At 47.3% G+C, this 15,684-nt stretch overlaps 1 long non-coding RNA gene across 1 annotated transcript; it reads left to right on the plus strand.

The window, feature by feature from the left end:
- Window positions 1-9,127: 9,127 nt before the first annotated feature.
- On the plus strand, window positions 9,128-13,710 carry LOC125747666 (uncharacterized). Its single transcript, XR_007399362.1, has 3 exons — window positions 9,128-9,189; window positions 13,243-13,329; window positions 13,463-13,710. It is a non-coding gene; the product is annotated as an uncharacterized LOC125747666 (long non-coding RNA).
- Window positions 13,711-15,684: the final 1,974 nt, after the last annotated feature.

Below are 15,684 nucleotides of genomic sequence, written 5' to 3' on the forward strand. Positions count from 1 at the left end.
CTAAATGTATACATGGCACATGACCAAAGTTGATTTCACACATCTGCTTTACAGTCCCATTGACAGTGATACACACGTAAGCTGTATGGTCACGTTCACAGTGCCGCACGTGTGTGGGATATCCGGTCCCTTTCACAGTGCCACACGTGTGTCGGATTTCCGGTCCCCATCACAGTGCCACACGTGTGTCGGATTTCCGGTCCCTTTCACAGTGCCACACGTGTGTCGGATTTCCAGTCCCCATCACAGTGTTACACGTGTGTCGGATATCTGGTCCCTTTCACAGTGCTACACGTGTGTCGGATTTCCGGTCCCCATCACAGTGCCGCACGTGTGTCGGATTTCCGGTCCCTTTCACAGTGCTACACGTGTGTCGGATTTCCGGTCCCTATCACAGTGCCACACGTGTGTCGGATTTCCGGTCCCCATCACAGTGCTACACGTGTGTCGGATATCTGGTCCCTTTCACAGTGCCACACGTGTGTCGGATTTCCAGTCCCCATCACAGTGTTACACGTGTGTCGGATATCTGGTCCCTTTCACAGTGCTACACGTGTGTCGGATTTCCGGTCCCCATCACAGTGCCGCACGTGTGTCGGATTTCCGGTCCCTTTCACAGTGTTACACGTGTGTCGGATTTCCAGTCCCCATCACAGTGTTACACGTGTGTCGGATATCTGGTCCCTTTCACAGTGCTACACGTGTGTCGGATTTCCGGTCCCTTTCACAGTGCCACACGTGTCGGATTTCCAGTCCCTATCACAGTGTTACACGTGTGTCGGATATCTGGTCCCTTTCACAGTGCTACACGTGTATCGGATTTCCGGTCCCTTTCACAGTGCCACACATGTGTCGGATTTCCAGTCCCCATCACAGTGTTACACGTGTGTCGGATATCTGGTCCCTTTCACAGTGCTACACGTGTATCGGATTTCCGGTCCCTTTCACAGTGCCACACATGTGTCGGATTTCCAGTCCCCATCACAGTGTTACACGTGTGTCGGATATCTGGTCCCTTTCACAGTGCTACACGTGTGTCGGATTTCCGGTCCCTTTCACAGTGCCACACATGTGTCGGATTTCCAGTCCCTATCACAGTGTTACACGTGTGTCGGATATCTGGTTCCTTTCACAGTGCCACACATGTGTCGGATTTCCGGTCCCTTTCACAGTGCCACACGTGTGTCGGATTTCCGGTCCCCATCACAGTGTTACACGTGTGTCGGATATCTGGTCCCTTTCACAGTGCTACACGTGTGTCGGATTTCCGGTCCCTTTCACAGTGCCACACATGTGTCGGATTTCCAGTCCCTATCACAGTGTTACACGTGTGTCGGATATCTGGTTCCTTTCACAGTGCCACACATGTGTCGGATTTCCGGTCCCTTTCACAGTGCCACACGTGTGTCGGATTTCCGGTCCCCATCACAGTGCTACACGTGTGTCGGATTTCCGGTCACCCATCCTGACTGAAGCAGGTAAACCTCAGCGAGGCCTCACCTGTAAGAAAAATGAGCATAAGTGCAACTCAGTGATTTTATTCCTCTGAATCCTACATATTTCTACACAGTCATTTTCTTTATGTATATTTATTCAAATTGCACAGAATCCAAGATGAACATGTTTGGGTTTTGTTAAAATTGCTTGTAGAACTTAACCATCTAGGGAGCCCTCGTGTTCTGAGATGATCTCTCCTTCATCAGTGCAAGTCTACATATCTTTACACTTTACCTAGTGTGTGTGCCCCCTCTAGTGGTCTGAAGCTGTAACTGCCAGCAGATCATCCTCATCCCTTGATTATTACCATGCTGTCTGCATTGGTAGAATGCAATTAGAAGACTCTTGCCCCCCAGCCCATTTCCACTGGCTGGAAGTCATGGCTAGCTGCTGCCCTCATGCTCTGTCAGGCCCCCACAGGGTGCAGTAATTAGCACGGAGAGATTCACCTCATCTGCTTCAGCTATTCTGCATGATGTCATGTGACCTGTAGCTTCCTTTATTTTTAAGAGCACAAACTGCTTGCCAGAAAGTGCATCATGGGAGTGGAAAGGGGGGGGGATTACTGGGGGGTTGTGGGTTTGCTACTGGCTAAGATGAGCTTCCGTGCTTATCGTAATGTAATCGCAGGTCCTGCATATTCACAGGCTGGAAAAACGGCCATTCTTTGCTGTCTTGATGTGGTCGGTCTGGCTTCTCACTTTGACTGTCCTGCTCTCACTCTCTTGCTCGCTCTCGCTCTCTCTTGCTCTCTCTCACTCATCAAACTTCCTATCGCTTTCTTCCTTTACTGCTTTCGGGTAACATTTTTGCTCTCTTTCTTCAGTAATTTTTGGGTTTGGCTTAGGTTGGGTCTTTGTGTTTTTGGCACCATTGGTCCCCACATCTCTGAAATATCATACTTTGAGGTCATGCTTTAGCCCTTCGCTTGGACCCTGTGCCAGTGTTGCTGGTGAATAACAGCCTCATGCAGTGCCTTGATGCATGACCGCAGACCTTGGCCCACCTACACGCCACCTACACACCTCCAACACACAGCAGCATGACGGCGTGATGTTTCCTTTCACTGGTGCGGCTCCAGTTGCTCCTTTCCGGAGGGACCGGGGCGCTCAGAGGCTTCGCATCCTCCTGCGACAGGAGTGTAAGTAGGCGTCCATTACGTGTCTGAAGAATGTCCTGCAATGACGCTGCGAGACGGCCTTTTATTTCCCAGAGAGACGTCTGCTGCAGCTTTGCAACTGTCAGTGACATTCGCCTGGCCGCAGTGAGAAGTGTCATCTCAGATAGATACTGGGGGTTTAGCTTTACTACATGACAGACATCTGCTTTTGAACCTAACCTAAGTCCCCACTGGCTGAAGCGCTCATCCCCGCAAGCATGTGTGTTTCCTCCTTCGCCCTCACACCCATCACAGCTCACACAGATCCAAAAAACGGTGCTCAGAGTATCACAGGAAGCCGAGGCACCACAGAGGCAGAGCAGACCCCTGCCAGTGAGTCGCTCAGGGAGCTGCGTATGGAAAACAATACTCTGCGCTGTGGCCAGGAAGCATCAGTGGTTTGAAGTAGAGCCCGAAGAAGCCCGGGGCCGGACGGTTTGGTGGTTTTAGGTGGCAACAGCCCAACTACATACCTGAAGTTGTGTCCTCTATGCCAGTGTTTCTCAGTTTTTGCTCCCTCTAAGCTCCTTGCCAGAGGTGGGGGACAGCAAAAACATGAACTGTCTGTGTGTCCCCGAGGACCAGATTGGCAGACACTGCTCTACAGGGAGCAGGAAGGACAGGAAGCATACAGGTGCAGATGTATGCACACGTCACCCTCTCCCTGCCTCTGTGTCCCCATCTCTGAATTTCCATGGCAACACACCAGCCCTTGTCTCGGCCCTCCAGTGTCCAGTCCCTCCTGGAGAGAGAGTCCCCTGCAGGTCAGCATCAGTCCAATCCTCTTACTTTGCTTCTTATTATTCGTCAGTCCTTATGTTCCTCTACTATCACACAATGCATCTGTCCTTCTTGCCTGGCTCATCCTTTCCTACAGTCCTTGTCTCTGCTTTACTTTCTCATTTGTGGCCCCAGGTCATACCAGTTACATAATTACATCATGCACATTCTGTTGCAAAAAAAATTGTGCAAGTGTGTCATGACCAAAGAGTGAGCAGGACCTTAAACCAGATGACAGGGTCTATGCAGTCAAGCTGACCAGCAGAGATGCACGTTCCAGTGCCACATGACCTCAGGAACACAACCAAAGGGAACATGGCCAGCTGGAACGCGGCCGCAGGAGCACGGCCAGCAGGAACATGGCCAGCAGGAACACAACCTCAGGAACATAGCTAGCAGGAACACAACCTCAGGAACATAGCCAGCAGGAACACGGCCTCAGGAACATAGCTATCAGGAACATGGCCTCAGGAACACAGCCAGCAGGAATGCGGCCAGCAGGAACACAGCCTCAGGAACATAGCTAGCAGGAATACAACCTCAGGAACATAGCCAACAGGAACATGGCCTCAGGAACATAGCGAGCAGGAACACGGCCTCAGGAACATAGCCAGCAGGAACACAACCTCAGGAACATAGCTAGCAGGAATACAACCTCAGGAACATAGCTAGCAAGAACACAACCTCAGGAACATAGCGAGCAGGAACACGGCCTTAGGAACATAGCCAGCAGGATGACAGCCTCAGGAACATGGCCAGCAGAAACACAACCTCAGGAACATAGCTAGCAGGAACACAACCTCAGGAACATAGCTAGCAGGAACACAGCCTCTGGAACACGGCTCTGTACAAGATACAGCCTCTGGAACCAAACCTAATTCGTAACGGTGTGGTTTGGTGAAAGAACAGGGGGAAATCTTCAGAGTGTTGTCAGATAAGTCAAAATGATTGGCTGCAGTCTTCTCCCCATACAAGACTTGTACCCAGCCAGGCTAATCAGTTGGGCGCAAAATATCATTACCAACCAGTGCCATCCCGCTCATCTTTTCCATAGCCTCCCAAGCGAAAAGCGCTTACAGGCAATAAACAGCTAGACACCAAAACACCTTCTACCCAAAATATTTGGGTGTTTAATGGTATTAATTTCTAACAGTTCTGCTTAGTTATATATTTAGTGTATTTACTGTATTTTTGTCTGTATAGCCATCTCTGTCTGTCCTTACATCTGCACTTTTCAGACCAGGTCAAATTTCCTTGTGCATGTTTCTGCTTGGTGAATAAACCTGATTCTGATTCTGCTCCCAGAGGCTGCTGTGCCTATTGGCTGAACGCTCCCTGACCTTTAACGTTCCTGCCGTGCCAGGTGTGGCAACCCTGTCTGTCTGTCTGTGTGTCTGTGTGCCTGTAAAATGTAGATATGCTTTCTGTCTTGAGGTAGTATTGCCCCTAATGTAGCTGTAGAGATCAGCACCGCTCGGGGTGGCTTGGAAGATGCTTTCTGAGGCTTGCACCTTTCCCCCAGGTCAGGATTATCACTTCTATGGAATGGGGTTGTAACAATTCCTTGATTCTAATTGATATATCAATTGCTAAGGCCACAATACGATTCAGTTGACTCAAATAACAAATATCGATTCACAATATTAAATCATGACGATACACCAAAATGCTGCAGAAAAATCTGTGAAAAAATCTCACGCACAAAGTAGATGAAAATCTGTGATATAGAAAGACCATATAAATAAAGATTTTTTTCATAGTTTGCCTTTAAATACCTCTACCACACGCTTTAAACACATGTAAACTGATTAAAACACACTTTGTAAACACATATGATATGTGGGTGTTGGGCTAAGGATGTTAGTAACATAATAATAATAATATATAATGTATATGTATATATATATATTCACACATCTCTCTCTCTCTCTCTCTGTACATGTAATGGAATATGTAAAAATGGTCAAGGTCTTCCTCTGGCGCTTAGGCTTAGAAGATGCAGGAGGCTTGAGAGCCGTCGTAGGACTTAATACAAAATCAAAAGTTCAAAAAATGTTTGCTCGACAATCAGACCACAAGCAAGGTACGCAATACGCAGAGAACTGTGATGCGTGGGGGAAAAATCTGCGATATGTCAGTGGCGCGATGACTAAACCGCGATATAACGGGGGATCACTGTATTACTGAGTCGAACTGTATAACGGTAACACCTCAAATATCGGCAGATATCAAATCATTGCCTTGCAAAATCTGAATCGAACTGTATTGTGGCAAAGCGATCTGCGATCTTACAATCTGCACCCCTACTATGGATGACCTTCCATGTCGTCCGTGGGTCAGGTGATAAGGACTGGCCCAGATGCGTCAGGGATCCCTGCTGGGGGGGGGGCGGGATCGTCCTCCAGGGCCAGGGAAGAACAGCCCCACAGTAGAGGCCACCAGCATGGTTCAAAAACCCCCAGATCATTACAGATTTTCCATTTTATTTCAAAACTACTATGCAAAAACGCAGTGTCCATGACACCTAACTGATCTAGTAGGCTTTTTTTTTTTTGATAAATGAAGTCTTCAGATTTTCCACTTGTTGTCAAGGAAACCAACTAAAACAAAAAATATGCAGCTTCTCGTGTCTTCACTCAGACTGGGGCATGAAATCGGAAAATGCGTGGGTGGGAGGATGGGTGGGCGGGCTTGTTGTTAACCCCTGGGTTTCTGGCCTACTGAAATCAAACTGACCACGCAGGCAGATATTGTGCAGAAATATTAGGATGTTTGTTTTCCATGTTAGCTTTGCCACAGGAGAGTTACGGTAAAGTCGGCCCTCATAATGACGACAGTGACACGTGGAACGATCGAAGATTACACGACATGCGTGTGATACGTGTCATGACCTGAGGGGCAAGGCAGGAATGAACAGTATATAGTTGAGGTTCTCTTAATTGTTATTTTCCTATAATCTAGACCAGTTATTCTCCTGTGACCTCAGAGCACATCACACACATACGCTAATACATTTTCCTGTGCCTCGTCTGTTAAATGCTGCTTTTGCTTAAGGATGCGAACATTTCACGAAAATGCTGTCATTAAACACAGACATGACAAATAATTCTTCTTGCAAATACTTTGTTAATTTAGTAAATTTTTTATGCTTCCGTCCAACTTTAGTCCTTCTTTAGTCCAGTGGACAGCAAAGCTCACTGTGGGCTGTACCATGTGAACTGCAAGCAGAAATGCGGGGGTGCTTCTTGCAGGTGGTAGGTGATGGGCTTGTAGCATGCTCCGTGTCGCTCAAGGCTATTTTATTTTTTTTTTTACCATACGTGGCCCTGCTTTGCTCAGTACAGGAGTGGTGCCTCTGTGCAAAGAGGACAGGATGGTACCAGCATTTTACTGCTCTGATTATATTAATATAGTAATTTCTGATCAACTCTACCAAACATCTATATTAAACAACCAGTTAAGAATACAGTAAATCACTGCATGTTTCATCTCTCTTTCCTAACAGAAATTAGTGCGTGGGAGTGCAGATAAGAAAAAAAGCTTGTGTATCAGTTACTTGTGGAAAAGTAACAGACCTGAGGAGCAGTCAGTGTTAAGAAGGCAACTGCAGAATGTTCTGTTCTGAAATCGAAATGGAATGGAGGGTCAGGGAGGTGACTCATTCTTAAGGCCTTAGGGGGTGTGGCTCCCGGCATCGCCAGTATTGTTCTCAGGTGGTACCATCGTGAAGACATTTAATGGCTTGTTGGTAATGGATTTGCCACAGTACACATGCCAGCGTCAGGGCCTGGTGTGCAGCCTCATCAAAACACATCACGGTCTCACCAGGACACAATCATGTGTCATAGAAGATGCAAAAAAACTGACTGACACCATTTAGTCGAGTGACACGGTTAAAGTTGGCCTTCAAAGTCTAATCCGACTTTTGAAAATTAAAACACACATAAACACTCACACAGTCGGGTAAACATATCCTTATGGGGACCGCTCATTCATTTCTATGGGAAAAATGCTAATGTTTTACACACACACACACACACACACATAAAGACACTCAGACAGACAGAACTTTCAGACCCTGGAGGTGTGTGAAAAATGTCACCCAAAAAGAGGTACTCAGGGTACGTCCCACGAGGCCGGGGCAGGAAGGGGAGATGATATCTGTGCTTCAGCAAACGGCGAGTGCATCTGTTTGTCTGTGTGTTTTATTCGTGTGAGATAAACACAGCTAACCCCCAGGAGGTTAGCCAACACCGTGACCCTTAGTACACTTGATCTGTGGCCTTGGATGTGTTTTTCACAATTGTAACCTGGTCTTTTTCTCATGGCAAAGTGAAGCCGATGTTGATCTGCGTTTACAGCTTAGATACAGGTGTGTAAAAAAAAGCCTGCCTGCTGGCTTCTGAAACGCCACCTCAGTTTAATCCAGGATTACCTTCAAATAATCTCAAAGCTACCATTTACACAACAGTGTATCCTTACCATCCATCCATATTCTGACCACTTATTCTGGTCAGAGTCACGAGGAAGGGAAGGTAGAGCCTGTGCCAGGCAGCACAGGCCACAAGACTGGGGTCCAGCATGGCCAGTCCATCACAGGGCACTCAAACACACAACCAACTGGAGATGCCAGTTAGTCTACCTGCAAGTCTACAGGAATAAAACAGAGTGGACAGGAAAGCATAGAAACTCCATAAACATACTGCAGGGATGGGATCTGACCCCCAACCCTGGAGGTGTGAAGCACCATGCCACCCGCTGAGTGCTCCATGGAGGGTCTGCAGAAACAGCCATCATCACCCTTCATTTCCGTAACATAAAGCCGCCAAAGACAGGAGAGAAGGTGGGGCTGGAGAGCATCGGCATAGCCTCCCTGCTTCCTGTTCAGGTCTCCCCACCGAAGTCGCAATTGTTCTTCTTTACTGTGGTCAACCGCTAATGCCAGGGCAATGCTCCGTTATAGCTCAACCCTCACACCCAGAAAAGCACATCGAGTCTAACCGAAAATCACCCGCTGCTGCTGTAGCAGAACATCTATGGTGCCGCATTAACATATTTTGCATAAGGATTTCTCTAAAATGTATAGTCTGCATTCTACTTCAATTGCATCTTGTGGAATAGATTTGCTGCCATTCAATGAGTGCAGAACCAGAATCCTTCGTTTTACCAAGTACAAAAAATAATTCAATTAAGCGAAATGTGCTATCAATAAATAAACATGTAGATGTGTCCAGAACAGTGCAAATTGACCTACTCTTTGATATACCCACTGTCAGAATAAGCTGATCAGCAACTAATGTTATCAGAATATGGATTAAGAAGCAATTCAGAGTTAGTATTACACGAGGTCTTTCATGTGGGAGAACATTGGGCAGCTGTTTGCAAACGATGCACAAGTGCACCATTTGCATGAGAGGATTTCTGGTGTTGTCAGTCACATTAATTTCTTTGCAATGTGTGTAATCCAGTTCTCTCTTTGAGGATGAAATACAAAGCTTTTGCAATTTGTCAAGATGCAGTGTATTTAACGAGGTGGAGATGAACAGCGTGTTAAAAAGGGCAGCTGGTCTAAAACGAGTAGCGACGTGTAACGGAAAGTTTACGAGTGACAAACAGGAAGGAGCTGTAATACGCGGCAGCAGCAGAAGCGCGCGTCTCGGTATAAAGCCGAGCGCCGGCCGGCCATTCAGTGCTGCGCCCCCGCGCGCGCAGGCAGCGGCGCGTTCCCAGCGACACCACAGCGGTCCGTTGCGGTAGGTACCGATTCGGCACAGCGGAGGGGTGCAGGACATTCACATGGTGCGTGGACATTACAAGCTACATCTTTTACCTCTTCATGCTTCTGTAGGTTTAAGCTTGCTGGTACTGGAGCGGGTTACGGCGATTTGGTTGGACCTCACGTGCTTAATCCTCTCCTTGCATTTCTTTACAAACGTGAGCTAAACAGATTTTTGGTAAAAGGTCGTCTTTTCCAGTATGTCACTGCCAGGTGGCCCCTGATCTCCAAGCCGAAGATTACTGCTTGCTGACATGTGGTGGCACTGTGCACAGCTCCTACAGCAGGGAAAGATGACCATTCCATTAAACACAGTATGGGTGCTGTTTCGGGCTCAGTTCGTGGCTGGAAGATGCTTATTCCAATAAGCAGGTAACTTGTTAGTCAAAAAAAGTGAGGTGACTGTCACAGAAAGACATAAACTCTGGCCAGCTGTAGCGATCAGCAGCCTGACCTTTACCAGCTTAATGTGTTCACACACATATATATATATATATAGGTCACCTCGCTTTCTGAGACAGGTGTGTTAGTGTGGAAAATCTTGCCTTTACTGTGTTTTTATCTTTGTCCTGCGAGCAGTCAGTCTGCCGGCCGCTTCAGGCTCGCGGAAACAGCCCATCAGTGGCAGCGCGGCTTGGCCACATTGTCACATGCATCAAGTTACAGGGTTTGGGCTTAAATTAAGCCTTTGGTTATTTTTCCCTCCACTAGGCGGAAGCCGGTGGTAACTCTGCAAATCACACTGCTTTCCACTGGCTGATGGGTGCGAAAGCTCAAACTTTTAAAAGAGCCGAATGAAAGGGGGCAGTGGACTGAACCTTAGCTGTGAAGACGGCAAAGTCTCTGTCTTTATTGAGAGGACAAAAGAATGTTACGTGCTTGGTGGAGGATATCGACATTTTAGAGGGTGCATTTATTTGGGGGAAGGATGATGTTGCTACCTGGATAGTCACCATGTACGTTTTCTGCTGTAATTGCCCGTCGATGCTTGGCTATATGGTAAAAATGACTGTAAATTAAATTATAATTGTCTGTCTGCCGTTTCTCCTGAATTCCCATTTTTCCATCTCTTCCCCCACTTTTCTGCCTCTGAGCTCGTGATGTTTTAGCGGCTGATGCCTTTTCTTTTCGCGTGACGTCCGTCACAGGAGATGAAGAAACTGCCCGTGATTAAGCCAGAGGACTTAGAAAGACTCTGGGTTCTGGCTCTCACTAGACAGCAAAATGGCGTCCGCGCCTGTGCGTAGCGCCTCAGAGCAAACGTGCGGCCATCTGGGCCGCTGACAGCGTGGTCTAACGGTGGGGTGCCCCCCCCCCCCCCCCCCCCACTCACGCCCGGCTGCATTCAGCCTACCTGCTGGGCATCAGCTCTGTCTGCTGGCTTTCGTGAATCTTCAGCTCAAGAAACGCAGGCCAGACCAGAAACGCGTGCGATTCCCGCGTTAACGGTTACGTTTTTTTTTTCTCATTAAATAGATGAATGAAATAAAGTACTCATAGACACACATTCATATGTGTAAGTACATTCATGCTTTTTGTGTAGAAGTGGGCCCTAATTTTCTGAGTGTGGGGACAGATGGAGGGGGTAATGTGACCCACGGAAAGCTTGTTATACTGGCACTTCATCCGCGGCCGGCCTGCTGCCAGCAGCCTCCAGCCACAAGGTGGGGCTACTCTGGATCGATGCTTCCAGGACTGTCTACCCTGAGAATGGTGAAACCTGTGGTCAATCTCAGGTTAGTCAGCCCGTGAAGCGCCGTGTCACTCTGACCGACGACATGGGCCGCCCCGGGCCCTCAGCTGCTCGGCACTTCCTGGGACGACAGCTCCGTTTCCTGTGGGACGTTCCACATGCTGACCTCTTATCCGGTCCCATTTATCAAAATGAAGGAATCCGGAAAGGAACCCGGAAAGCAACAGCGGTGCCCTGTTGAAATTGGCAGGTCGTTCTGTACACTGATGGCATGAGCAGCCTCTTAAGAAGACTCTGAAATAGAGCGACTGAAGAGCAGACAGCTGAAAATACCGCTTCCTGCTTGCATGTGCATGTAGCATGTTTGCACAATATGGTTGTCGCATACTAATATCGATGACAAGAAATATTGATCGTTTGGGAATGTGGGACCACATTCATCTTTTGCAGCTACAGAAGTCATATTTTGATTTTAATTAATAGTACATAAAAGTATTAAAAGAAGATTCTTTACATAAAACAAGGCTTGTTGCTTTTTTGTTCCGGTTTAATCCTTGTGACATTTTCTGTATTGCTTTCTGTTCTGCTGAGACTGCCTGATAAACACCCAGTAGTTATGATCTAAATCACACATTCGTAAGGTCAGTCGGGAGTCCAGCCTGCAGCATGTCCCTCCCTCAGAGTTGTGCAGTGGTTCACTAACGCCAGCGGGTATCATACACTGCGCACACAGACCTTGAGACATGGACACACAGGTTGAAACCTGATAGAGAACCTGGGTGACAATATGATGAGCCGTTCTCAAGTACAGCTTGTCAGCTTGAAATACTCTGATCAAATCTGTGGATATTACACAGCTTGTCATTTCTTAGCTGATGCTGCCCGAGTTAACTCATTTTGCAACATTATGCCTCAGGAAGCCAGCATCTTTACATCAGAGCTAGGCTGGGATTAAATTTCAGCCCTGAATTTTGGGGTCTGTGATGGCCCCATGAGCTGTGAAGGGGGGGGAGGGGGTTGGGGTAAATTTAACTGACCTGAGTCCTCACAGTAAATTTCACAGAATGAGGGGTCGAATGGCGTATCAGCCATATAGGAATTATCTCACCACAAGATGGTGCTGTTGCCAAAATGAACACATCTTGTGCTCACAGTTTTGCTCAATGTGTGTAATGGTATAATTAGGAATGAAAAAGACATGTAGATAGCCCTAGGTTGCAGTGTGTTTATTTAAAGAACCCAAATAGGATTCACACAGTTGTAAAAGTAATTTATCGCAGGAACTGGTGTGGCAGGTACAGACCTGTCACTGACAGACACAGTGACCCAAACCCAAAGATGCACCGCCGAAAGCAGAACGTTGCCATCATGACAGTTGCTCAGTTCAAAGGACAAGGAAAAGAGAAAGTTACATATAATTGATGTAATTGCAATAAATGCAGCTTGTAATTATTATTTATGGCATTCCGCTACCTTGTAACCATTTTTCTTATTTTCGTTCACTTCAATGCATCCTAGATGAAATCCCTATTGATGTTTATGGGATTTCACAAATAGATGCACAAACAATGACTTATTCTTATGGATTATTTAAGGTTATTCCTGAAATTTGAATCTCGACTCATTGGTTTCGCATGAAAAACCCGGTAATGCACATTTGGCCAGCTGGTGGCAGAGTGGTTAAGGAACTGGAAATAACCAAACTGTAAACATTCCTCAAAACAAGACACACTGACACATAAATGAGAAAACGCATACGCTTATTCAAATCCAGACAAACACTTATACATAACATAAACACATGATCAGGCCCACATCCCTGCACAGAGAACATACAAGCAGTGAAACCTGCCCCTAGCTCCTTCCCATGATCCTCTTCTGCACTGACCTTTCACCCTGTCATAACAAGTGTGCCTACCACGTTTCCCACATGACACATTTTCTGAACTGTGCAGAAGGGTTTGCCCCCGTTGTGAGGGGTCTCTTCTCATTTCCCCAGCGACCGCGGCTAGACATCTTACACTTGGTTGGACGTCCCTCACACAGCTGGATGTCTCACAGAGCTTTTCAACAGTCAATCACAGCACATACAAGCTCAACTTCTGAATGGGAAAAATAGACAAAGGGAGAAGGAGCAGATATTAGTGCCACAGCCATCAGCAATCAGTTCAACCTCATCAGATTTGAATCTTGATAACCTGGTACTGGTTCTGGTTTCGGTTCAGTGTCTGTATCCCTGATCCTGTGCACTAAGGGAGTGATGGACAGCTAAGATACCTGTGCGTCAGTCACAAGACCTGCCCCTTCAGTTTTGATTCTCATTGCATCCCATTACAGGCAGACAATGTGACCAATCACTGATGGATACGGACTGATGTCAGCCACTGGGACTGGTTCTGCTGGTGGAGGGTCAGCAGGTCATAGGTAAGTGTGTGCTTGGTGGGGGTCATCAGCCAGGCTTTCTGAGGCTATGTCTGTGCCGGCTTGCCAGCTGTGGCGCTAATGACACAGACAAGCTGCCGTCAATCCAATTAGCCAAACTGCATGTTCCCTGCAGCTGTGCCTCGGTACAGCCGGAACTGCCTGGAGGGTGGAGTTCATCTCCACGGAGACAGCGGGGGTGGCTTTCTGCTTTGGCCTTGGGGATGTGGTGCCCCCCAACACCACCCACAACACTCCAGTCTAAGTACGCAGGAGCTCCCAACCACTGCCTACAACATGCCGATCCAAGTACTCAGAAGATCCTGACCGCTGCCCACAACACGCTGATCTAAGTAATCAGGAGCACCTAGACACCGCCCACAACATGCCGGTCCAAATATTATGCTGCAGTGCAATGGCAATAAAGCTTTCTATTCTATTCTATTCTATTCTATTCTATTCTATTCTATTCAGGGACTTGAATCACTAGTCCTCAAACAGGGCTATAGTTAACTCCTAACATCAGTACCGTGCCTCATCTTTTAACCTGATTTCCTCCTGAAATCTTGACAGTCGTGAGCCTTCTGCACTTTAACAGACAGATGCTGGGGTCTTTTGCCTGAAGGCCACTTCAGTGAGTAGCATCCAGAGTGCGGGGACAGAGCCTGTGTGCACCTCCAGGAGGGATTATATGCAAATTGGGCAGAGGTTACACTGAGAGATGGGGGGGGGGGGGGGGGGGTGCGGCACACAGACACTGAACTGAACAGCGAGTGGCTTGTTTGAGCGCCGTCTCTCGCTGTCCGGGCCCTCGTGACTCTGTGGAGGATGTGTGCTCACTGGGCCCTGACAGCCCCCCTCCTCTTATCAGCTGCCCTGCCCTTTAATTACAGCCTCTCTGCCTCCCCCAGCCTGCCCCGCTTAATGACCTCACTCCACTCCCCTCCCCTCCTGAGTTCCCGCAAATCACACCCCCGACAGGTCTGTGCTTTCCCAGGCGCCTCTCTCTCCCTCCCTCCCTCTGTATCCCCCCCCCCATCAAAACCAATCCCTACAGCTCAGTGTTCAATCAGCTGGATCTGTTCTCAGTTAAAGCCTCCACCCATCAAACACCCCCCCATCACACATACACACACAAATACACACACACACACACACATGCGGGTTTCTGCGGTCACCTTTGAATAACTTGTGCATGTCAACAAGGAGAGCATGGCTGAGGAGTCCGTCTCCACCCCCCACCCCTTAATTGCTTTAGCGTTATAATTATTTGGATAGCAGCCCCCCCTTCCCCAATATCAACTCCTAATTGCCTTATTGGAGGAGTTGCTTGAGATGGTAAGTCATTCGGCCGTCTGTCAGGTGCTAATTATACTGCATAAAGAGAATGGGTCTGCTTCACATATGTCTGCCCAAGTGCTTATGGGATATCGGCAGATAGACACGTTACTGATATGTGAATACAACCTGTCTTACATTCCAATAAAAACTTGCCCTGGGTTGCTGGCTGCATAATGCTAAGGCTTCAGTTTTACTGTACATACAGGCTACACACCCATCCATCCCGCTAATGCTAAAGGCTTCAGTTTTACGGTATATTCAGGCTACACACCCATCCATCCCGCTAATGTTAAAGGCTTCAGTTTTACTGTATATACAGGCTACACACCCATCCATCCCGCTAATGCTAAAGGCTTCAGTTTTACTGTATATACGGGCTACATACTCTTCCATCCACCCAATGCTAAAGTTTTAGTTTTACTGTATGATTATCAACTCATTGAATTAATTATGAATGTAGCGTAGGTAAGCCATATACTTTTATCAGTGCTCAGTGACCCTTCTCCTACATACTTGCAAGGAAGTGTTGGTGTACATGGTGAAATGTAAATGGTGGTCTAGCTACTGTTACCTCAAGGATCATTCCAGCTGAGACACCTGATCTAAACAATTTTGAACATGATATGATTGTTGGTAGCAGATGCAGCTGCTTGGATTTTCATGTGTAGAGTTTAGAGAGGATGGTGTGATGGACAAGAGCATCCAGTCAGCAGCATTTCTGTGACCTAACACCTTGAGGGCAAAGGAGGATGGACTCGTTAAAGCTAACAGGAAGATCACAAGTGCAGAAATAACAGTTCAGTACAACAGTGGTGTGCAGGACAGTTTCTCAAAATCCACAGTTCATCAAACTTCAAAGTGATTCTGGAAGGAAAAAAAGTGGGCCCTACCTGGCACTATGCAGGGATACTTATTAAAGTGCCTACGGATTGTATGTAGGGTGTGAAGGAAATAATGGAAACACAGATCTTTACAGGAACTGTGTTCTGCTCATTTTCCAGCACCGCATAACCAGCG

This window comes from Brienomyrus brachyistius, chromosome 8, assembly GCF_023856365.1.
Source record: "Brienomyrus brachyistius isolate T26 chromosome 8, BBRACH_0.4, whole genome shotgun sequence".
Taxonomy (NCBI): Eukaryota; Metazoa; Chordata; class Actinopteri; order Osteoglossiformes; family Mormyridae; genus Brienomyrus; species Brienomyrus brachyistius.